At 40.8% G+C, this 25,556-nt stretch overlaps 1 protein-coding gene and 1 long non-coding RNA gene across 9 annotated transcripts in view; both read right to left on the bottom strand.

Moving 5' to 3' along the window:
- The window catches only part of agrn (agrin), a 259,725-nt gene that overhangs the window by 120,269 nt on the left and 113,900 nt on the right, over positions 1-25,556 (bottom strand). The window lies entirely within an intron of this gene.
- LOC120722620 lies at positions 1,736-21,921 on the bottom strand. Its single transcript, XR_005693549.1, has 2 exons — positions 10,710-21,921; positions 1,736-8,457 (listed from the first exon to the last, which is right to left on the bottom strand). It is a non-coding gene; the product is annotated as an uncharacterized LOC120722620 (long non-coding RNA).

The following is a 25,556-nucleotide window of genomic DNA, read 5'->3' on the forward strand; positions in this document are numbered from 1 at the left end:
ACAGTAGAAAAACTATGTGGTTTGTGATTTGAAAGAAAGTAATGCATGGTTCTCTGGTGGCAATTTTCCACATCTTCTATTGCCAGTTCTGCTGCTTTTGGATTTAGAATGGAACTAGGCTGTTGCACTTTGCAGTTCATTTCTTTTGTGGAGCAAAACACATATACACACACAGAGTGGTTTTTTTAATCCAGTAAGTAACAAAAGCAGACCGTTTCAGGACAGCGAAGTATCAGAATTCGATCAGAATGTGATTGAATGCACGGTGGGATAAGGGATATACGCCTCTTCATACGGTGTATTATCCGGGCGACATGTGTTAGCGGCTAGCTTTTCGACACAGATTCAGAGGAACACAAATTCAATAAACATGACACAGAAGCAGCAAGTTCCCATCACTCTGAGACGCCGTCTACCCTGTGCTCTGTGAACAATATGTCCTGCAGCCTGTTTTTGTGGTGAAAGGCTCTATCAGTTTCATTGTTTTGCTGCCTTGTTGCATCTACCTCAAACAAAGCAAAAGGAGGGGTGCAGAAATGGACTATGGTTACGAGCATGAGCGCGCTCAGACCCAATAAGGCTTGACAGAAGCGCCTCAAAGTGGCTACTTTAGGGAAGGAATACACGTCTTTGCATATCTGGTTTTGGCTCGGTCTGTCATACTTTTGAATTATTTTACAGCAGTCTGGTCTGTTTCAGCGAGAGAGGAAAGAAGCAAGTGAGAGGGAAGGTAAAGGAAGGTGTGCATGAATAATTAACAATACTGAACTTTACATGGGTGACAAGAATAGCGGCTGGATAACCGGGACTGTTGAGGCCAGTGATGCACAAATGGCAAAAGTGCTGGATACCCCGCTCAGGTGAAGCCAGTCGTATGGTGATCAGATTAAATCTGCACACGGCGGCTTCGGCATTGACTAATGACCTAGTGACTGTCAGAAAATCAGGAACGGAAAGTTGATGGAGGGAGATACAGCTCAGTGGCATCGAAGCGACATCACATTAATGTTGAATGACTCTAAATTCATTACCCTCTAGCACTCCTAGGGGACATCTTCCACTTACTTCTTAATAAAGGGACCCTTTCTTTTCAGCTGACACTAAGTAATACAGATGTGCTCCCTGCCCGGGCGGCTTTTAACAGTCCCCTCTTTCCCTCTGTCTCCTTATCTCTCCTCACCTCGGTAAGAGGGCTTTAGCCTCTCTATCCGTGTAGCTGTACCAGAAGACCTTTGCAGTGAGGGGACAGGTTGCTATGGCAACAGCTAGTGATGCAATCAGCACAAAGCGGCTTCTCTCATCAGGTTTTACTGGAAACTTTCCGTCATGCACACAGGTGGTTTACATATGCACAAATACACACATGCGCACGCACGTCAAGCTGCCTCTGTATCAAATTCCCTGCAGTGCTTTTTAAAAATAACTGTTAGGTCTCACTGCACTAATTACACATCACTCCTCTCCAAATCGATGCTCTGGGGTGAAAATCTAATTTTGAAAATCAAATTCTCGTGCTGGCTGCGTGCAGCTCTGAGGCTATAGGTGCTTTGCATAGGTCTGGGGGAAAAAGCAATAGATGGGTGGAGTATTTGTTAATAGTTTCCTTCTCTGCACCTGACGCTATACAGAGCCTAGAGTCCCAAAGTGTCATTGCAGAATAGAAACATGAAGAAACATAAAGGTGGCCGGCAGCTGTAAAATATCTGGGGGTAAAAACCCTACACTGCTTCTATTGATCTCTGGTTAGCGATCCTCGGGGACCAATGGAGTCAATTATCGATCTCGCTGCAATCTTACAACACCCAGCGTGAATGAAGAAAACGCCTGGTCACAATGGAACACCCCACCTCACCAGCTCAATATGAGAAATTGCTTCTTTAAACCAGTTAAATGAGAAGAGAGAAAAAGGGGCGAAGGAGGGAAAGAAAGGAGACACTTTCAAAGGATTTTCAGAAAGAAAAAAAAACTTTTTCTCATGTTCTGCTTTTCCAGTGCTGTTCTTATCAGGGCAACAGCACAATGAACAAACTGAAGAAAAGAAAAACTGTAAAGAGCTATTCGTTTACTGCATTTTCTCCTCGCCTTTGGCTGCAGTTCTCTGCTTGAAGATGGAGGGTTTTGAGTGTGTGAGTATGTCTTTGTGTGCGGGGTGTGTGCGTGTGTGTGTGCGATGGCTGGTACAGTACAGTATTTTCTCCTTCTCTCACATAAAAGGGGCAATCAATTTCCTTCTCCTCCTGCTTCCTGAATGCAACACACAGGCTCGCATAGCTGAGCGCCTGGGCCATGACCTGGCTAACATGCAGGATGAACTTATTTACCAAACTCCACAGACCAAGGCGTGCCAGAAAATGAGAGATAAAACTGAAGACAGAGGAGGTAGGGGCTGAGGGGAGGGAGGGACAGGTTTTATTAGAAGAAATACTGTATGAGATGAAGAAACAGAAGGGTAGGGAGGTTAAAGAGAAATATGAGAGGCAGATGGAAAACCACTACAATGTGATTCCCTCCCATCTTCTACATGAGAAACCTGCAGTCCTGTAAGTCTAAAAAACAAACCCTCACCTGCTGCAAATAATCTGAAGGCGGCAACATGCATAATTAATGCTTTAACTTCATTTCCTCTTGGTTTTTATTAGAAAAAGGGAATAAAAGAAAGCTCTGAACTTCTGTGTCTATAAAACAGCACTGTTAGCTGTGTTCGTTGCTCTTATTTGTATCTCTGGTAAAAATCAGTAGGTCAAAATTTGAATATATGGCACCTTCACTCGTTAGAGGAGATCTGCATTTTTAAAAGTAATCAAACAATCTCTAAGAGTCACTCATTTTCCCCGCTAGCTTTGTTGCTCAGTCACCTCGACTACTACTGTTGTTACAGTAGTGTTCTGAGATTTTGTCAATGCTATTTCTAGCCTCCCTTGGCTATGGTTACTTTTTTAATTTTAATGATGTCCCACTGGCATAAACAAACCATACAAAAGCTACAGTGAGCACACACAAAAGGGTTTTTTAGTTTGTGGAAAGTTCAGTTTCACTGTAAGCTTGCCAGCAGCTTTATAGCTGGAGACAGAAAGTGGGGTGAAGTATTTAAAGCTTTTGTGATGCCTCACAATTGTAACTAAATTTTAACTAAAACATTTATCTGTGTGTGAACCTAAGAAAGGGGGTTTGTGCACAAAATGTTTTATGTGTGTGATTTTGGACCGCAACATTTTGGCTGCTGCCCTGTTGTTAAGGGAGCACAAGAAACGGGGAAGCGCTAAGTCATCTGCTAAGGCTACTAAGCTTCGTTAGCAAAGTGCATTAGTGCTAAGGAGCATATTAATAAAATACTAAATTTTCACTCACCAAATTGAAGCAAATGTTTCTATAATACCTCATAGCAGACCAAATTATTTGTCAGAGTAGTCTTTTTTTTAAATGTAGTTTAAAAAGGCACCAATGACGTAAACACAATCATGAGCTCCACTTCACCGATTAGCGAGGCCTAGCAGCCTACAGCTGCCAGTGTCTGCACATCTGTTATTCAAAGTGGACACATACTTAAAGTTAAGCATTTACATGTCTAAATGAATGAGTTATAAACTCACCTACATTTGTCATGATGGGGAGAAGCAGCTAAAGAAACTATATTTTTTAATTTAAAATGCTCTTTCATCACATCTTAACAGATGAGTCTATGGGCACTGATTTACTTTTGGAATCAGCCTCGAGACACAATTTAGAGGAACTGCAGGTGTTGGCAGTACTACATTAGTGTAACTTTTCAGCCCCATTAGACAGCGAGATAACTTTAGATAACTTGTGTTCACTGACCTTAGATCATCTTTTGGTTGTTTATAGAAGACTCGACATGACAGGGTTGTTGATATTAATCCCAAAACCTTACTTATGCTAAACAAATGTCATAATATTATCCATCTCGTAAGATTTCTCTCCTGCAATTAACTTTGCATTCACTGGCATCACCTCAGTGTTTTTCTGTTCAGTTTTTTTGGCATTCAAACTATAGAGCAAATGGATTTTTCACACCTACTTGGGTGTGAGAAGTTATTTCAAACCCTGGAGCAGTTCTCTGTTTTGTTCACTTTGTTTGGCCATATGAGAGCCAATGATTGCCAAAGCAATTAGACTGAGACCTTGTTGAGAGAGCTTTCAAAATATGTTTCAGAACCAACCCCAGAGCTGTGTATGGCGTGGAAGCACAATCAGCCTGCAATCCAACAGCCCTAATACAAAGCCTATTCATTATGGATTGTGCACAATGTGATTTATTGGGAATCTATAGATTTAGCCAAGGAGACTGTGCTTTCCTGCACAAAAGTATGAATCAATACGGAGCTCAACAAGGGTTAATGATTAGTTACGGGTCACTTAAACATCTCACCAACAGCTGGTCGTGTTTATCGTCATGCAGAGCACTACACATGCAATTTAGGATTTGAAAAATCATGACATTCATCACCATCAACATACCCAAATGGCCAGTGGCCAAATCTTTCAAAAATGATCAGTCTTTTCCACTTTTTGTTGTTTTATTCACGCTATCCTTTAGGTCTCAGAATATAACAGGTGCTGCTTCTTCATAAATCAGCCCTGAAATATGACAGCTCTTGACAGCTTCGAACATCTGCCTAATCACGCTTGTTGTGGGAGAAAAATACATGAAGGGTAAATGAGGAAAATCACTCGGTTGTTTGTCTTGATCAGGCAGGGACAAGAACGGGAAAAGACGGTGGGGACTAAAGTAGAGAGAACAATGTAATGAGAATTAAACAGCAAAAGCCTTCAACTCATGTTGCACCTGTATAAGCCATACATCCTGAAAACAGCAAAATAGGGGATTGAATGTAGTAAAGTGGCAGCTAAGATAAGCTAATTGTGTTGCAAGGTGGTTTGTGTTTTCCTGATCAAACTGTTGGGCAGATGGGAGAAAAACTGACACTGCTATTCTTTTGAACCGCCGACTGGAGCATAAAAAAGTGCATAAATTACTAAGACAGCAATGACTTTAGTAGTGCTTCTCATAGTGAACTGGTCCAATCATTCCCTCCTTATCTTAGGAGACAGAGAGGACACCTTACCCCTGCTAGCAATGATCGTGCTTTGCTCAACCCAAGGTGCTTCACAGGAAATGCAACTCTACATCCCATCAGCTGTCTTGTTCTATTTAATGAGTCACATGGGGAAAGGAAACAAGCCGCGTGTTGGCACGAACAAACTTTTTCCCCGTCACACTGTTCCAGATTTTCAAATTCTCTCTCCGAGCTTTCTTCCACTATATCAATAATGGAGGTGCTGGTGACAGAGCCCTATTCTGTCACCTCACATCTTCTCCACAAACTCAGCAGCAGCAGCAGGCAGAGATGCTCCCTGAGAACAGATTACAGCCAGTCTGCAATATACATGAAGAAAACCAGAATGGCTGCCAGCGAACCCCTCAATTCAATTATTCAGCTAAGCCAATATTATGAGGAGAGGAGACCTCTTTTGTTCACGTCTCAGAGCTCGTCACCCCAGCTCACCGTCACCTCCCAGACACCTATACTGGACTCTCTTTTGAAAGACACTTGCTTTTCATGTTACGTCCACAAAGAGCACTTTTTTTTTTATGCTCGCTAATTGCATGTAGTCATTCGAGGGGCGACTCACATCCATGCAGATGTGCTCGCCTAACCTCCTCCGCGCCTGTCTTTCTCTCTCTTGTTCACACGCTCCACTCTCTTTCATTCCATCGCTCATCACTGTCATTCAGTGTTTCATCAGCGATGCACTTGGTCTCGCTTCATACATTAAAAAGGAAAGTCGTGTGCACGAGGAGCCAACGCTGTCACTGTTGCCGCAGCATGGGGTTTCAGACACATTTGCACTACACACCCACTCCAAGTGTCCTGGAGAAAACTGGGCAGCAGTGACAACTTTTCAAGTCATAGCCCAAGCTCTGCATCTGATTAGCAAAGCGAGAGCAGCTCATCCTAAAGGTCACATTGCCAAAAATTAGGATTGGCTTAGCACAATTTAGAAGATACAATTACCTCAAAGTTTTACCCAGGATGCGGCCGCGATGAGAGGTAGAGTACAGATTTTGAGCTTTTCACACGACCAAAGGCCAGAACAAGAGTATCATGCTGTAGAGTGCTGTGCCTAACTAAAAGCTGTCAGGCTGCCTAAAACAACCAGTGAGCTCTTCTTCCTCACAGCAATGCAACCGACTGAGATGAATTAGTGTGATTTATTTGTTTTCTCTGTGAATAAAAAGCAGAAGGGTCCAAGCATTATGTGGATGCTGGCCATCATAACTTAATATAGCCTTTGGTTCCCACCGTTCTGGCGTTTTGCACGTCTGTAAACAAAACCAAAGTGTGTGAAAAACATGTAAGTGCACAGGTTAACTTTGCCCTCCGTGTTAGATTCAATATGTTGGTATTTTAATCTAGTAGAAGACGATTGCACACAAACTACAAATCAATATCAGGCTTTATGCTCTGCATCACATAATGCCTAGGATTTCTGCTCACATGGGACAATTCCACAAACAGTGTTTTCCTTCATGTGGCGAAGCTGAAAGTGAGTGAAAAAGTTTTCTTCTTGTCCAATGCTGTTTATTACGCTGACTGACACTGAACCTCGCTCGGGGTTTTGTGGAACTGTCTAATATTAATCTTCTGTGTGGTTGAAACAGTACCTGCTTTGCTACCATCCGCTCCCTTTAAGCCTTTATTTTTGGTGTCATGCTTTCTGTTTAGTAACAGTGCCTTATTGGGTTGTTTACTGTTACCCAGCATGCACATCTCTGGCAGACTGAAGGCAGAGAAGACAGATTGTGCTACATTTTTCCAAGGTATTTAGGTCTCCGCAACCCAAAAGCTGAGCATATTTCATGCAAACATGATGGGCTATTAAGCATTAAAAAGTGACATACCTTAATCCATTTTCAGTAACAAAGCTATAGGTGGTCACATTTAATGTGCTCCAAATGGGGAATAACAGCAAAGAGCCACAGAAACAAAAGACCGTTTCATTATTTATGTGCTATGGGGGAAAAATGTTACTTGGAAATCACATTCAAGGCTGCTTTCAAATACTGCTTGCATGCATGATTACTACCTGATTTCCTGCATTTCCCTCAATACCTGCACTGGTAATAAAAGGAAATTGTGTTTTTCACTTCAAATTAACAGAAAATGAACTATTTGAAATCACCAAAGTTATTTTGCGATCACAGGGAATATAATAAAAGCAAGGAGAGTGGGATTTTTTTTCCTTTTGTCAAACATTCATTTTCCAGCAAAATATAACCTTAAATTACTTGCTGAATGTTAGCTGAAGGATTTTGGCATTTGGCGGTTTGAACATGTGACCATTTCAAGTCACTTCTTTGAAGTATTGAATCATACCACTACTTTTTTCCCCCCTATATGGCCAGAATTCAATGTTACTGGTCGCTCTTGCCAGAGGCAATCAAGCCACCGGCAGCTTCATTTACAGTAAAGTGCAGGAGAGAAAACTGGGCCTTTAAGCTGGTTCCCGCTACGGAGAAGAGAGGGTGCTCCATTTTATTTATTTTTTTACAGATTTTCTGGAGGGAGCCCAAGTCAGTGGCAGATGGCAGCAGGATGAGACTCAGAGACAACCTGGGGAGAGCTTGGAAGGAGAGCCAGGAAGCGGCAGCTCTCAAGTGCTGAGCTGGTCTGCACTGGATAAAAGGGAGGCGGCCTCTCTCCATATGCTCCTCATTGCTATGCCTGATCACAAAGAGGTGCTCATAGACTCATTGCCATTGTCACTGGAAGGAATTTGGGATAGTTGGAGAAGAAATAAACATTTTTTAGGCAAGACTGTATGGAACTGTGTTGAAAGCAGGAAACTGAGCCAATTAGCCATTTGCCAGTTGCTATTAAGAGCCACCATATGGGAAAAAAAAAGTGGAAAAATGAAAGGGAATCCTTCCTGAAGTCTTCATTTAGAAGCGCATTTGAGATCCGGGAGGTAAAGGACATTATCTGTCCCTAAAGAATGTAAAATAATATTTTTAAGGTCCCGAGCTGAAACGCTCACACAGGAAATATTGACCGATGCGCTTGTCCAATCATGAAAAAAGCTCTTAGACCAGCCGAACCACCATGGCCCTCTGGTCAATCAACAGCTTCTCGATGCTCTCCCACCTAAACAAAGACTACATCATTCCTATCCACATCTCTCATTGCATCTCCTCCTCACATCTCTCAATCTCTCCCCAGTCTGATCAATAACTCTGACCTGCGGATCAATAAGGCCGCAAATCACTTCATTTTCCTCTCTCCTCCTCCTCTTTTTTCACCGGTATCCCTCCCAGCCAAAGGGGGTTGGGCATTCTAGGCTTAATTGCTTCTTGTACCACGGTCGGAAGAGAAACTGAAAGTTTGTCGGAGCAGTCCGGGTCATTTGAAACTGGGTCACCATCTATGATTCCAAAAGCTAACAAACACAATCCAATCCAATCCAATCCAATTTTATTTATAAAGCACTTTAAAATACCCAGCACAGGAACAAAGTGCTGTACAGAAAGTAAGTTAAACAGCAAATTAAATAAATAAATCACATAGACAGAAAATTAAAATTAAAACAGCCTATGTTAAAACAAAACAAGATAAAACAGCAATCGAGTCACCTAAAAACAACTAAAATAAAATTAAAAATAAAAGAAAAAACCAACAGTCTCACTGGTGTCAAAGGCCAAAGTAAAGAGGTGGGTTTTCAAGAGTGACTTAAAAACAGGTAAAGAAGTGGCCTGTCTAATCTCTAAAGGAAGCTCATTCCACAGTTTGGGAGCTGCTACAGCAAAAGCACGATCTCCTCTAAGTTTACGCCCAGTCCTGGGTATCTTCAGGAGCAGCTGATCAGCTGACCTGAGAGAGCGGGTGGGTGTATAAGGCTGTAGCAGCTCAGAGAGATAAGATGGGGCGAGGCCATGGAGAGCTTTAAAAGTAAATAAAAGAATTTTAAAATGAATCCTAAAAGAAATGGGCAGCCAGTGAAGTGAAGCTAAAACAGGGGAAATGTGCTCAAACTTTCGAGTGCCAGTTAAAAGACGAGCTGCGGCATTTTGCACCCTCTGTAGGTGACTAATATATAATGCACTGACCCCTATATAAAGTGCATTACAGTAATCCAGCCGAGTGCTAACAAAGGCGTGGATCACTGTCTCAAAGTGCTGCCGTGAAAGAATTGGTTTTATTTTTGCCAGCTGCCTGAGGTGAAAGAAGCTAGATTTTACCACTGCCTTAATTTGATTATCAAACTTTAGATCACAGTCCACTTTGACCCCCAGGTTTGTGACAGTTGGCTTAACATACTGTGCCAGGGAATCTACATACACATTGGGGGTCTCAGTGGAGCTACCAAAAACCATCACCTCTGTCTTTTTATCATTGAATTTTAAGAAGTTAGCAGACATCCAAGCCTTAATATCATCGAGACACTGAAGTAATGGCTGTGTAAGGTATCTGCCTTTTTTCTTTAGAGGGACATAGATCTGACAGTCATCAGCATAAAAGTGGAAAGCAATGCCGTGCTTTCTCAGTACAGAACCAAGAGGAAGCAGATATAAAGAGAAGAGGAGGGGGCCTAGAACTGAGCCCTGTGGGACACCACACAAGAGGGGAGCGGAGGACGACGCATAGTCACCAAGGCTGACACAAAAAGTTCGCCCCGTCAAATAGGACCTAAACCACTCCAGTGCAGTGCCCCTAATGCCCACCCAGTGCTCCAAACGAGAGAATAAAATGGCATGATCCACGGTATCAAACGCAGCTGTCAAATCTAAAAGCACAAGAACAACACAGTCCCCAGCATCAGTCGCTAAAAATATGTCATTAAAAACTTTTAAAAGGGCTGATTCAGTGCTATGAAAGGGTTTAAAACCAGATTGGAAAACCTCTAAAACATTTTGCTTTTCCAGGAAGGCCATTATTTTGTTGTAAACTACCTTTTCAAGAATTTTGGAAAGAAAAGGTAGTTTGGAGATAGGCCTGTAATTTGCAAGAACCATAGGATCAAGAGCAGGATTTTTAATCAGGGGTTTGACTACTGCATGTTTAAAATCTTTAGGGACAACACCTGACATCAGACTATGGTTTACCAGCTCAAGCACCAAAGGACCAACTGTAGGTAACACCTCTTTTAAAAGTCGAGGAGGGACAGCATCATTTGGAGACCCAGCAGGCTTAAGATGACCAACAGTCTCATTTAAAAAGGACAGAGTCACAGGCTCAAACCTGTCAAAGACAGCAGAGCAGGAAGCAGAGACTGAGAGGTCGTGAGCATGAGAAGAGATTTGAGCCCTTGTGGAGGAGACCTTCTCGATAAAAAAGTGTAAAAAATTTTCACAGGCTTCTGTTGAGGGCTCAATACAGTCAGTATATGGTGCATTAAGAACAGAGTTAATAGTATTAAATAAAACACGTGGGTTGTGGCAGTTTGACAAAATAATGTCAGATAAGTGTTTTCTTTTGGCATCTTTTACAGTTCTTTGATATTGACGCCAACAGTCCTTCAGCATCTGGAATGACACTTGTAGTTTGTCCTTTTTCCACTTGCGCTCAGCTCGACGGCAATCGCGTCTGACAGCTCGGGTCAAGTCGTTCAGCCAGGGCTCAGATTTAGTTTTAGGCAGTCTGGATTTTAATGGAGCCACAATGTCCAAAGCAGTCCGACAGGTAGAATAAAACATCACACACTTCTGTCAGGGCCGTTTCCTGTTAATAGTCCTGAAAGGTGAATGTAGCATATGATTGTGTTTCAGATTTTCAGAGAACGAAAGTGTGGAGTTAACTGCCTATCCATCAACCGGAGGTTTTTCTCTGCGGTGCCACTGTGGCCATAAGCTCACACAATGTACACTGCCTCACTTAGAGAGGATAGGTAAAGTAAGGGTTAGAGAGGGAAAAAAGTGGCTGGCGTAGATTCAAATTTATAGGCAGCGTTCATGCACTACTGGCTTTAGCGTTAGTATTATAGCACCAAAGGCCCCCGCCGGGCACCGCTGTGGAATTAATTGCCAGTGACGCGAAAGTAGCACAAAAAGTGCCACGCTTTTGCGCTTTTCATTACCGTGCCGGGAGTCTTTCTGTGCAGCTTTGTAATACTTCCCAGGGAGAGGGAGAAAGGAGAGAAATGGAAGGAGGAGAAGGTGGAACGGTGATAAGTAATATGGTGCTGACTAGAAGAGTGTTTAGCTCATCTCTGTTCATTTGTCTTCATTTTCTCTCTTTGGAACACTTAGCCCATCCTGACCCACACCACTGTAGCTCGACTAAGTAACAGCTGTGCGCGTGAACCCACAAGTGGCTGCACCTAGAAGCACGTGCATGCAGTCACCTGCAGGCACTTACAGTAAACAGATTCACACGTATGTGTTAAGGCTCACAAACAAAGCCGGGTGCTGTAAAGCGGCAATTTCATCTTTATGTATGCAAATAAAAAGAAGTGTAAGGCAATACCTACATGAAAATGAAGATTCCCAGCGGGAACTCAAATTTGCCTAGAATCGTCTCCATATTAAATTTTTATGATATAATATTAATGTTTTTATTAAAACTACTCATCATACTCTAGTAAATAGACAGCAACTCAACACTATGTTAGATACAGAACTTCAACTGCTCATTAATGCAAATATCTAATCAGTCAATCACATGGCAGCAAATCAGCGCACTTAATTAAAGGCTCACTCAATTTCTGCTCAAGATGACCTGCTGAATGTCAAACTTGACATCAGAATCAAGAAGAAAGGTGACTGAACACAATGTGTTGTTGGTGCTAGACCGGCTGGTCTTTCTTTTTCAGAAACTGTGGTTCTACTGGGATTTTCCCACAGCAACCATGTCTAGGATTTCCAGAGAATGGTGTGAAAAAGAGAATATTTCCAGTGAGGGATAGCTCTCCTCAGACTGCTTCGAGCTGATAGGGAAGCGTAAGTAACTCAAATAACCACAAGCTACTAACAAAGTATGCAGAAGAGCATCTCTGAATACACAACACAACAGCAGAAGATCACACCCTTGATCACTGTCAGCTAAGAACAGGAAATTGAAACAAATGCTTGAAATACGTCCGCTATACAGCCCTGAAAACAGCACAACTATTAGCAAACCATCAATCAAAAATGCAAAATGTTTATGTTTATTAAGACAAAAAAAAGGTAGCTCATTTTGAAGCAAGACATTTCAAAAAACCCTGGACAGATGTCTACTGGGTGAAATCAGCTCTTTTTATAACAGCACTTCATAAAAGCGTCTGAGAGAAGAAGGAGACCAGCTGTTGTAGTTCTGAAAGTAGAAAAGTTCCTACTGTTGATTAATACAGAATTTCTGTGGCTCAAATGTTTTTGGCTGTGTTGTAGTTTTCATTTCATAATGTGTCAGAGAAGCCAGCTGAGCACCTCTACTCTTTAAAAAACGGAGCTATGCTGCTGTTAAACTTAGAGTATGTGGTTTGGCATTTTTTGCTAAACTAAGAATGGCCTTTCTGAACAGCAAGTAATCTGAAAGGCAGCGTATCGTGCTGCAAAATCAAACGGAGTACTGCCTGGGAAGCCCATAGCGATTCAATATTTTATAGTTTAATTTGATTTTTTTTACCTCTGTCTCCCTCAAAAACAAATTTCTGCAAACCTCTTGATGATATTTCACAAACAATTAAATCCCTACAATATCTGCAATTCTAGAAATTTTACAGAGCGGTAAAAGGCACACTCAACCTCTCTGGGATGCTCTTTTTATATCCAGTCATGTTACTAACCAGCTTAATTGGTTTCCAAATGCCCTGCTGTGCTTTTAGGAGCTTTCCCCAACTTTTCACTGTTCTGTTGCTGCTGTTCCAATTTTTTCGAAAGATGTTTCTGCAATCGAATTCAAAATAAGCACATATTTAAAGAGCAATAATATTTCTTACTTTAAATATTTAGCGTGTTTTCTCTGAACAGTTTTTAATTAAATATCTGCCTTAAATGATTTAAAGACTACAGGTTTGTGTTCAAGTTTTACACTGCATTCCTACTGAACAAGGTTATAAAGTAAAACTGAGTCTGATGAAATATTGCTACTGTATACAAGCCTCTCACAGCTGTTCTCACTACAGTGGGCTCAAACTCAAAGTTGAGCTCTTGCTTTATGTATTTTACTGTATTCACAGTAAAACAATTTAACAGTTTTAGTATATGCAAAATAGGAACATTACACCACAGCGTATAACTGGAATCTGGAACTGTCACCTAGCTTTCCCACTAAAGTTTCCTCCGCCCTTCATTAACAGTGCTCCTCATTCACCAGGACAAAGATTCCACCCAAAAGGCAAAGGATACATTCTTCGGTATCAGAAAATTGGTTGTCAACGGCACCAAAGAAGCCAAACAGAATGGTTGACAGTGGTCCAATTTGGTAGCCCGGACAACCAGGTAATTGCTATCGTAACCGTAAACACATTCATATCGTTCCTTTCCTGCTTTCTCGTATGTTTCTCAATGTGGCTTGGCATGGCTGTGGATGCACTGACTAAATTACACCACATTCCACTCACACAGTGCTGCATATTTTCTCCATAAGGAAACATTTTTAAACAACCTGCCCCTTCTTGCACACACACAAATATGCATTCACTAGCAGTGGATGACTCCGGGGGGGGGGGGCAGACACCGTGTCGAGGCTTTGGAGAATTTGTTTCACAGTAGCTTTTTTTTTATTATTACATCCTTAATTCATCCAGTTAAAAGTTGCATTTGCAGAAATGTTTTGGGTATCCATTGCATATACAGAACCAGTCAAAGTATGGCAATAATGAATCAGCATTTACTCGTAAAACAACTTCATTATGCAAATTCATATTTCCTTTCTTGCAATATATGAGCAAACAAAACAAGCAGAAACCATCAAGCTGCCTCTGAGGTGTCCTAAAACCAGAGAATGGAAGACTTTCTGTAATGATAATATTAAAAAATAGCAGCACTGGGTGTGTGCGCGTGTTCACATGTGTTGTGTGCATGGTGACTGATAGTTCACTGATCCCATCTTTAACAAACCAGTGAAGTCTGATTGATGCCTTTTGTTTTAGTTCATCCCTCTTCTGTGACATCAGAGGCCAAACTGAGTGACTGGACAGCAGCTGGTAGGGCTTTCACGTCTGCTTAAAGGACATTTCAGTCAAGCAGATGCTCAAACGCTAAGACCGCTGCTACACCTATTCATGCAGGAAAACCAATATATGTATATCTGGACAAATACACTCATTTAATACAAGCAGATTTAATATAATCTGGGAGATAAAGGTCTGTGTGCAGTCTTTCTTTTAAATCCATGCTGCACAAGGTTAACTCTGAATCACAGCTTCAGTAATGTGATAACTAGGTGATAGTGCACAACTCTTTGCTTAAGCCACAGCCTCGAATTAAAAGGATTTTGCTCAATGACACTTCAGCAGGGGAAATGCTGAAGGGCTCTAAATTGTGCAGAATTATGTGGGGTCCCTTGGTTAAACGAGGGTTTCTATTTCCAACACATTTAGCTTTATTGGGCATGTAAAGCGAGGTTCTGGTGACTGGTGGTATCGCCTCGTATACACTGCATGTGTATCCATGCAGGTACCCATGAGACTCATCGCAGTTACATACACATAGATGGTGTTAAATGTCACTTTAGACTTGATCTTTGTGAGGTATTTTTTTTTATATATTTCTGCTTTTCTATAACTTTTTTTGGTAAGTGATTAGTTTTTTTCACTTGTTTGTGTGAAAATTAAACATAGAGCCATTACAGATGAGACTGACTGCTTAGTAATTTTATAGAATATGTCACATTCAACTGGAGCTCACCAAATGCCAAAGAAAATTTGAATTTTCGATCAATGGATGCACAAAAGGTAAAACGTCACTCACTTATTAGTATTGTTATCAAAGTATTTTAAAAAATGGGCACGGTCACTGTGGCACCACCCAATGGTTTTTGATTTCTGCTACAAAGCGCAGCATTTTCGCCATTTTGCTGTTTTGAAACTGGATGTGACGAGCATAGGACGGATCTGACCGTGAAACTAATTGCCTATGCAATGCAATGACAATCTTCCTTTCTGACACTCAGAAATTACCAAAATGTACAAAATGGACTTGATGTTTCATGTAATAAGAATCTAAGTTACTAATCCCAAGATCTCCTGAGAAAAGTGCTTTTAGTGGGGCCAATGGATGCTTTCCCAAAGATTTCAGTAGGACCCAAAGTCTTTCTGAAAATACAAATATTGCTATCTGGAAACCACTTTTGTGTTGGCTTCACTTTATAAGCCATCCATCTCAAGTGAGTGATTGCATCACACATGGAAAGAAACACTAGTTTCAGCCCTAAAGACAACTTTTGTGAAACTTGTATTGCAACAGTTACTAAATGTGTATTTTGTGCACATAATATGAAAATGAACTGTAGACCTAAGTCTGCCCTCATAGCTTTTGTTCAGTAAAGCCTGAGGGCAGTTTTACAAATCACTAACATCAATACTTGGTGGGGAAATCAACACCCATTTGAAAATGTACCCATTGTTCTGAGATTAACTCCAAACACGAGTTTTGTTCCTGTTGGAAATCATTAATGGGTGGGATTTTGCATAGGCATCTTTGTATATGTTTGTATTTTTATGCACAGTTCCACTGCCTAGAGGTTTTTTTTGTCTCTTGTACACAAACACATACTTATCCATCTTTTTTTTTTTTAAACACTTGTTTTTTTCTTTCCCTGCCACCTTTTAATCGCCTTCCCTCTCTTGCTCTGGCTCAGATGGCTAGTTTGACTGTATTACTCTTGTGTCTGTGGAAAGCCTTCTCAGCGAGAGAAAGCAAGCGACAGATGGTTAAAGTGTGCAAAAGCACAGAGGACCCTGGAAAATATCACTGACACAAGGTTGCTCTGATTGTGTATGTCTGTGTGTGCTGTTTCCACTTCAGCTGCACACAAAAGACCAGTGTGTGTGCAACGACTTCACCTATTGATTAGCGAGGTCCCATCTTGTAGCCTCACGCTGAGCATTGGGGCAGTTGCTATCTTGCTGAGCGCATTTGAAATGGGACGTGATTAGCAAGGGGTGGAAGTGACTGAGAAAGCACGGGACAGGTAGCGACTTGTCAATCACAACGCAGGTCCACCTTAAGGCTTTGTTGAATGTTACATTGTAGTGTGTAAGACTATACGTGACCTGTTGAGTTCATAAAGTTTTAAGTATTTGTCGTGGAGATGGAGTAAATCAGCTGAGCAGTACAATCACTTTTACACAGACTTCTATTATATTATATTGAATAGAATAGAATAGAATAGAATAGAATTCAACTTTATTGTCATTGCACATGCACAGGTACAGGGCAACGAAATGCAATTGGCTCTCTACAACCAGAAGAGTCGCCCCTGCTTACGTTTGGAGAAAATGCTAGCTTAAGATACTTGTTTAAAACTTCAGCTTTCTCATGAATTTAAGTCTGCTGAGTCCAAATGTCACAATTAAAATAGTTTATCGGCTACCATTTCCAACATATTTATTCCTAACAATTCATTGTGTGGACTGGTTATATTTATTTTGAAAGGATTTTGGCAGTAGACCAGTGTGTACAGTCGACTGTGTGTTTCTCTGTGTGAGTTCTGTACACGCTGCACGTGTTCAGCCATGACTCACAGTGAGAGTCAAACAGTGGAAGATACAAGGCAAGGTGTGTGAATCATGAGTAAACTGCAATTGGAATTGCAAAGCAAGCCTTGTAAATCAATTTAAACGGCCACGGGCACCAGGGTGCACAATTCCTTCACATATCCTCAGAACAGTTATAGAGCAGCTTGTAGAGCCGAATCAAAATTTCAATTTATCAATAAGGCCAGATTTATGGAAATGTTTCATCTTTGTCACAGTAGTGTACTTTCCAGCACGCTTGAGTTACACCAGATGTTAAAGCGTTCTGGGCGCGTTACTGAGAACTCTTTAAAGCCCTAATATAGCTTGCTCATGATAATTTCTTTGAAGAAAGGGCCACATTACTACAGTGTGATTCCACCTACTGAATTATATTTATACGCTGGAGATCTTATGTTGACATTTTTCAAAAGTTCACATTTTGTAGACTCAACTGTCTGTTAGTTAATTGAAAAATTCAATCAAGAGTGTAATCCACGATTTAAAAAATAATCATACCACAGGACAGATCACGCTTACAAACTACTGCAACCAGACTTTCTCTTACATTGTGAAGTGTGAAATGACTATAATGTAAACAAGATAAGATGGTTCGTAAATTAACACAGAGAATGGACTGTTTTAGCAGAATGCATGAAGGAAAGCGTTTTATATTTATCTTAATTGGAAAAGTATAAAAGGACTATGAAGCGTGAATTGTTTGTATCTGAATGTGTCGCAAAAGAAGTACGTTTGAAAAGTCTGTGATGAAAAAAGAGACCATCTGAGGGAAACACGCACTTACACACACACACACACACACACACACACACACACACACACACACACACACACACATGCAAAACCTCTGGGTTTCAGCTGTGGTTTTTAACAGCTGACCAGCAGAGCATATTCTATTCACATCAATAACAATCTGTCCATCCATCTGCTGTCAGCTCACTCCTCAGCAGTGATCTGGGAGAGAAATCCAGACTTCTCACAGAGCCAACTTCTCCGCCTTTGCAGTAAAGTTTAAATGAAGCTAAAAGCAGAGCAGGACAAAATTAAGTCAGCCACCGAGCATGACTTTTATGGCCTGCTGTATTCATCCAACAAAATCTGCTATTCAGCAAACTGCCTGAACAGAACAGAAAAGCAGCAGAGTGGATCTACACTCTGACTGAACAGAAGAAGCAGAGGCTAAACAAAGTGACTGAATGAGTTTGCAGTGCAAAGCTCAGATGTCAGGTAAATTGAGGTCACCCTGTATACTTTCTTGAAAAAGTTTGCAAGTGATTCAGGTAAACTGATGCTCCACAATTAGCTGTGTTAGCTTCCCATATAGGTGTCAAGCATTTGTATTTGTGGAGAGGTAGCTTGTATGAAACAGTGGACGCAGATGGAAACCTTTCCGCTTGCATCAACCTTACTGGCTTGATTTATGTCATGCAGGTGTGTATGTCTGGGATTTCAAACTAAGGGATGGCAGTTCACCTATAACTCTTTCATGAAGACTGCTCGTCTTCAAACCAGCTTTGGGAATGAAACTAAAAAACACACATGCGTGCTTGTACAACACCCCACTGCTGTGCCCTGTGGCGAGATGGAAAGCAGAAAGGCGATGTGTGCTTCCATGTCCAATGAAACCTTGACTGTTGTGTGAGTTTTTCTGTGTGAGTAAATGTAAGTCTGTGTGTGAGATCCCACTTTGCACTGAGACAATGCATTCCAAAGCAAATGCATCTGAATGAAACCATCTCACAACATGTGTGTGTTTGTCCTTATATGTGAGGCATAAGGGGAAAGAGCAGATCAGGTATGAAGGTGCAAAGACTCCCCAAATAATCTCTTTTAAACAGCTTTTAATCTTCCTCCATTACCGTGCAACGCCTCTCCATCTTTGTTAGCAAGTGCGTCGAAATAAAAATCGAAACGTGTGAACACAAATGCAACAATATGACAACAAAACGCGGCTCGTTCACAGACACTGATTTCTCTCCCTCCCAGTTCTGTCCCTTTCTTGCTCTCGAGCTTATCTATCACGCCGTACGCCAGCCAATTTATATGGAAAATACTTTTAATGTGCAACGACAAAATGCCTCGCCTGCAAACAGCGTGGTCTACTAAGGCATAAGGCGCACATGCTTCATCTATTAAAGGCTTCTTGGCTGAACGATTTAGTATCTCCCAATGTTAAACACATATGGAAATACAGATAAATGCCTCCCTTTGTCTCCACAGCATCGCACCCGCTCGCCACGCTTGTTCCGCAGCCGTCTTCCTTTTCTACCTCTGGGAACAGAGTGGGAAGAGAAAACGCGGAGAAGGTATTCATTTCTGAATCATCATCGACTCAACTGCATGATATGTTTCCCCCTGGAGGGCACGCTAATGATCCATAGCCTGAATGACATATGTCTGAGGCCGATTAGGACACCGGAACATATCAACGGGGATCATGTCAGGCTGTATTAGTTCAGCTCCACGTAGGTGGGCTTGAGACAAGTTTGGAAAGTGAGACAGGTGGAATTACATCACAAGCATGACTTCATGCAAAATGACGCCAAATGTTGTTTCTTCCTTTGTGCCCGTTTCATTTTCGAGCCGCACAGGAGGAAATGCCGGTGAAGCTCACCGAGCAACATGCTTCTCTAAAATCTTCGTTTTAGATTTGTTGCCGTCCTTGGCTCAGGAAAACATTGCAGCATGTGTTCCTTGTTGCCAGCCTTTTGTTTTCTTTTCATATGGAGTGCTGCTATCTCACGCTGCCTTCAATCTCTCTTCATAAGCTCCTTCCAAGTTCACGAAGTGCAAATATGGCTTGTTACACACTCAACTTCTTTTTAGATATAAAAGCAAAATGGACCCTGAAACAAAAACCTTTGTTTTTAGTACAGAGACTTAGGATTTATTTCGCAAAGTAAGTGAGGTAAAGCTGCTTACAGCAAGAGCACAATGAGAGAAAACTGTGTCTGGAGCATTTGATGTTTTGCTCAGTTCCATTCTACTGTTCATGTACATGCCCAAAGGGACTGACAATAAATATTTATAGAATTTTTACAGTGCACTATTTATACATCACTTTTAACACACGCTCCTTTAACAGAAAGATCACATCTCTAAAGCTTAGAAATCAGAGATAATTCCGACTTTCAGGCTCGAATTAACCACTGTCGGCCTGTTCATTTGTGCTCAACTTAATTATGATCTCTCCCAACGCACTTCAATGCAGACTAAGGTGACAGCAGTACGTGGGTTTGCTGCTGCTGCTGCTGCTGCTAAACTAGGCGAACGTGTGGAGAGTTTGTCATTGGAGAGGATGCCAGAACATTGCAGGCGAGCAGCTTTGAAATTTAGATTGCATCAGATTCTCTTTCTATTTAATGGAGTGCCAGACTGCATTAACTTGAATCACTTATGCTAAATATGGGGCTATTCATATGGTAAGTGGTGCTAGGTATGTATTTTTCCAGCTTCAATTTATGGATATCTGCGTAGTAAAGATATGAAAAGTAACAACCGCTTTCGTTAGAAAATATAACGCTGAAACAGAAGGAGAGAGCGAGAGAGACCCAAGGGCCTGGTTGCCTATTATGCATACAGCAATTTTATTTTCATACACAACAGCAGGACATACAAAGAAGTCAGCTACAGTGTGAGCGTGTCTATCTCAGTATATGTGCGTCACCTACGGCTAGAGCATTCCTACTGTACAGAGTACAACAGATAGTTCCCTTGAAAAATTAACGCAGAATGATTAACCTTGAGAAAATTTTATAGCATTTGTGTCCATTGCCAGTTTGTATTGTAATACTATCTCTGCCATTTCCCCATGGTAGATTACTTAAGCAGCACCAACAACAAATTCGTATTAAAGCTGCAAATGCTGGAATATTCTTAGGGGTTAAACTCTTCTACACAGGTCGCATCTCAGTTAAAATACAACAACAAACATAGAGTTTAACACTGCATTAAAACTGCCTAGCAATACCCATGCATTGTTTTCTTAGATTACAGAATAAATGGATACCGAATCCATCCTCCATTTTTCTCTGCAACTTGGTGTGGTTCAAAAGGCAGAAAAAACTATAAATACTCCATAACAGAGCTCATATGGTACTGTTTAAAATGTTAGCAAACAGATTAGACTTCAAACAGCATCCTAGTTTCTAATTTACCAAACAGAGAAGCGTTTCTATCTCATGGGAAAGCTTTTCCTTCCATCCAATGAACATGCATTGATAAGTATAAACAGAATTTTTAAGCTTTCCACTATGTTAGCTAGCTGTAGCCTGCTAGCAGCAAATTTCTTCACCAAGGACATGTTTTTTGCGACCGCTCATGGTCTTCAGGTGGACTATATTTGCCCGCTCCTTGTCATTTTTTTCTATTGGACATGCAAATAGACATAACACCACACCACGATCAAAGTTCAACATCCATGAGTGCAACTCAGTGCACTGTGTGAAAGGGCCTTTAGATAGCAGTCAGGTTGAACATAAAGTATCTCTAGTTTCAGGAGTAAAGAGTATACTTTTTTGCAGACTATAAATCAGAATAAACTGGAGCTTCTTTTGTTTAACAAAAAAACTAAAAAAAAAAATTGTGAGCTTGGGAATACACTGATGGAGGCGCCAGAGATATAACGCCCACTCACGCCAATGTTTGCAATTTCACCAGATGTTCATCAGAAGTTTTCCAGAAGAAGCTCTCCACTTTTTGTCATCAAAAATAACATCTGGCATTTTTTTTCATGCAAACTACATAAAACTAAGTAGAGCAAGACTAAATACTCTTGAAATGCTAACTTGTGAAGCATGGAAGAAAACTGCATTGGAGAACCCCCCTTATCAGGGTCACTGTCTACTACAGTCTCGATATAAACATGCTGTACTGCACAATTCTTGGAGCAAATTGTATGTTATCAATGCAAAAACCACAGGTGGACCTGCATTTTAGCTCCAATGCTAACTATCATTCATTTTGTTATATCTGAAAGCTTCACCTGTCCTTGGCGTTGTCTTTATCTCCATTCAGTTGATTGACCTCAAGGGTTTTTGTAAACTCACTGAATCATTTACAGTCATCTCATTCCACACATTGCTTGAGCTTACATTGCTGGGCTGCAGAAATGTAATGCAAACAGTGCCTTGTTAAAGGGCAGCTTAAGCCACAAGTTGTATTCATTCATGTTCTGCAGCCACACTTCCCCATCATGTTTGAAGGATTCAGATCGAAGATCTTCCCCACCGCTACTTGGACTAATTCGTTAACAATAACTGCACCCACAGATCTCTCTGTCATATATATATATATATATATATATATATATATAATATATATATATATCCTATATATATATATAATATATAGATATAGATAGTAGAATATTACACATTCACACAAACACACCAAGAACACACACATACATACATTATATACACACACACATATATATATATATTGATATATAAATATATATATTATATATATATAGATGTGTGTGTGGGTGTGTGTGTGTGTGTGGGTGTGTGTAATATATGTGTGTGTATATACACACACACACACACACACCCACACATAGATAGAGAGATGACATATATAGATATATATATATACATATATATACATATATATATATATATATATATATATATATATATATATATATATATATATATATATATATATATATGTGCACACATACACATAAATAGTGTGTGTGTGTGTGTGTGTGGTGAAAGAACAGGCAATGGAAAGGTTATTATGAATAGTGCATGAGGGTGGGAGAGGTTGGACTGTTTATATCCTGGAAATTGGACTGGAAATAATGGGAGGAGACATTAAGGTAGAAGTCTGACCTTTAACCCCACACTCTGCGTGTGTGTGTGTACAGGGGGAGGGTTTAAATAAAGAACGCTGATTGGTCAAGCAAGTTTGATCTGATGTCTCAGTTAAAAAATCATTTACAAGAGTACAAAACAGATGGCTTCAATATAAAAGCCATTCACACTGCTGCCCTGTCAAATACGATTCATACCAACTTCACCAGTAAACACAAAGACACACAGCATCTTCAATAGAAAGACAAACATATCTCGCACAGTTCTCCGGCTCTGATATATATTTTTTAATATCCATCTGCCCCGCCACCGAATGTTATTTAATAACTTTCGAGGTGGCGAGGTACACATCTCCAACCTTTCCGCACTTTAGCAGCAATCAATGGCAGGAGAGAACTGAGACTTGTGTTGGCCATGGCAAATATATTTCATATATATATACAGTTTAAGAGGTTACGCTTTGATTTGACCAAATTTTACCTCATTATTCAGTGCACATTTTATGTTTTGCAAATCAAGATATCACTGTGGAACAGCAGAGGGCAAAATCAAACAATTTTCAGCTGGAAAGCTCCCATAAAGGCAAATGAAATTAGAAGTAATTGACAACGTAATTTCTGTCTTTTTTTATTATTTCGCACACCGCTCGGTGGGAATGTAGAGTGGATAGGATTTGGTTTTAATTTTAAACGACTCCCTCAGTATGAAAAATAAAATAATAAATGAGAACATTTATGTACCAGTGCTGTCACACTGGCAAAATAAAAGGAAGAAAAAGATTGTATTTCACCACAAAGTGTCTGTAATTTGTGGCCTTAAAGGGGCACACCACTGTTTTCATGTGTCAAGTTGATGTATTAGTCAGGGGACGCTATTCAGCGTGTGAAAACAACTGCAGAAAGTCTACTGAACCACTGCAGGAGCTCTGACAAGTCTGAGAAAAATAACCCTAATGATGTCATCATCAGGGTTATTAATGATAATAACGATGTTAACAATGTTTAACTTGAAAGCAAATTTTAACTGATCATCTGCAAACTGGGGGCATGAACTTTGAATTAAAGACCCAGCTGAGCTGCATCACGACAAGTAGTAAGACCGCTGTTTTTTTCCTTCATCAATCGTGAGCTCCCCAACTTTTCGGAACTGGCTGCCGACCTCTCTATAAAGTCTCATGTAAGTAATGTGACTGACGTGAACGTAAGCACCAGTGGCATTTTATGGCTGCATCAAAGGCAAGTCTGCTGTAAAACACTTTGAAAAATTTAAGGCTTAATGAAACTTCAATCGATGACACGAGCAAATAAATTCACCTCAACGTACCAAGTTGAAATATGGAGATAATGACTTGGAGAGTTTCAAAATGTTCATCCTTAAAAGGACCTTTTGAATATTCCAGCCTAGACAAGCGATCCTACTGAGCAATGTCTCTGCAAGCTCGTCGGACTGAGTTATTATCTCCTAAGGTAGAACAGGTAGTACCGGCCCCGACACGCATACGCACACACGATCCATCTATACACTCATCAATCCCATCCTCATTTTTCTCCCGTCACTCTTTTGACACTCTCTCATTATTAATCTTTACACCAATTCCCCGTTCAACCAGAACTCCTACTGTCTACACCCAGACTTCAGCATCTGACAGACTGATACAATAGTTTGATCAACCTTTCCATATTTACATTTTCGGAGTTGGGAGCGTAAGTCTGATTCACACCTGAGACACACACCATATATTAATCCTTTATTCCATGGAGGTGAGAGTGACGAGTCTACAATGTTGCACCTGGTATCTTAATAACAGAATACATCCTGCTCATGGTGATCCCCTGTTGGGCCCTTAGGCAGGAGCATATGGCCCCACCATAAAGCCAATGAGACTCTACAGTATATTAGCTTATGCAATGCAGGAGCAATCCTGCATAATCCTTGACTCTCCTTGAGTCCTTATCCCACCATACACAATTGTGATATTTCAAGAATTCTCCCAAAACAAAATGAAGTAAAGCAGGGAAATGATGAAAAGCCTAAGAGGGTATTTGTGAGCACGTACTTCAATTTCTAAAATGCTGACTAGTTTTTGCCTGTTTTGCAGGAGGCTTTGATTTCTTTCAGGTGCTGTTTCAACACTATGCATACCTACTGCATGGCCTCTCAGAGTTTTTCTTACTGAGCACTAGAAAAGCTGCTGCTGCTTCAATATTTTTATTGATGTCTGGTGTTGGATGGTGATTACGGGCGTTTCTTATGTCTTCACACGATTACACTGAGTTTTTATAAATACAAGACATCCAGTAGTGTAAATGAGATGCTCAATCGCGCTAAATGAATGATTCTGTATTAAAAAGAGTAAAGTTGTAGTTACATTACAGAGAGTTCCAATTAGTGCCTTATCTTTCCTCAATGGTTTAAAGTTGCATATCTGTGTGGAATACAATATGAAGTGTATTTTTCCTCTTGTGTATCACTGCACCTTCTACCACACAGCAGAAGCTTAAACTGTGAATGCAGATGGTGTGTGTGGTTCAGTTTGTGTGCGTGTGTTCCTCAAGGCAAGGAGCAGAGAAATTGTGATCTTTACTTTTGATTCTGCTCACTGATACAGCCTCTGGTCATATTACCCCAGTGCAGTTCATATTGTATGCGTCCACAGTGCAACTGCTTTAAAGAGTGTAATATATCTCCATAAGACAGAGTTTCCAAGTGAGGCGCAGCTCAGTGAGATGGCACAACCTGAGTTATGGCTTCTTTTTCCCACCTGGCCCTACATATGTTTACATTCAGAGTGAGTAAAGCCTTGTTAAATAGCTGCAGTGTGCTACGCTGCTGCTGCTGCTGCTGCTGCTGCAAATATAGTATGAACTCTGGTGTCTCTTTCTTAGCATAACAGGATGGAAGCGCACAGAAGCATCACGGCACAGCTTCGTGCTGAAGTCTGTGTTACATATGTTACCTCCATATGTGAAATTTAGCAAGCCGGACTGATTAAAGAGAGATCTGCTCACACAGTGGTGCGCAAAGCCTTCCATTAGAATA

Source organism: Simochromis diagramma, unplaced genomic scaffold (assembly GCF_900408965.1).
Source record: "Simochromis diagramma unplaced genomic scaffold, fSimDia1.1 OVJJ01000705.1, whole genome shotgun sequence".
Taxonomy (NCBI): domain Eukaryota; kingdom Metazoa; phylum Chordata; class Actinopteri; order Cichliformes; family Cichlidae; genus Simochromis; species Simochromis diagramma.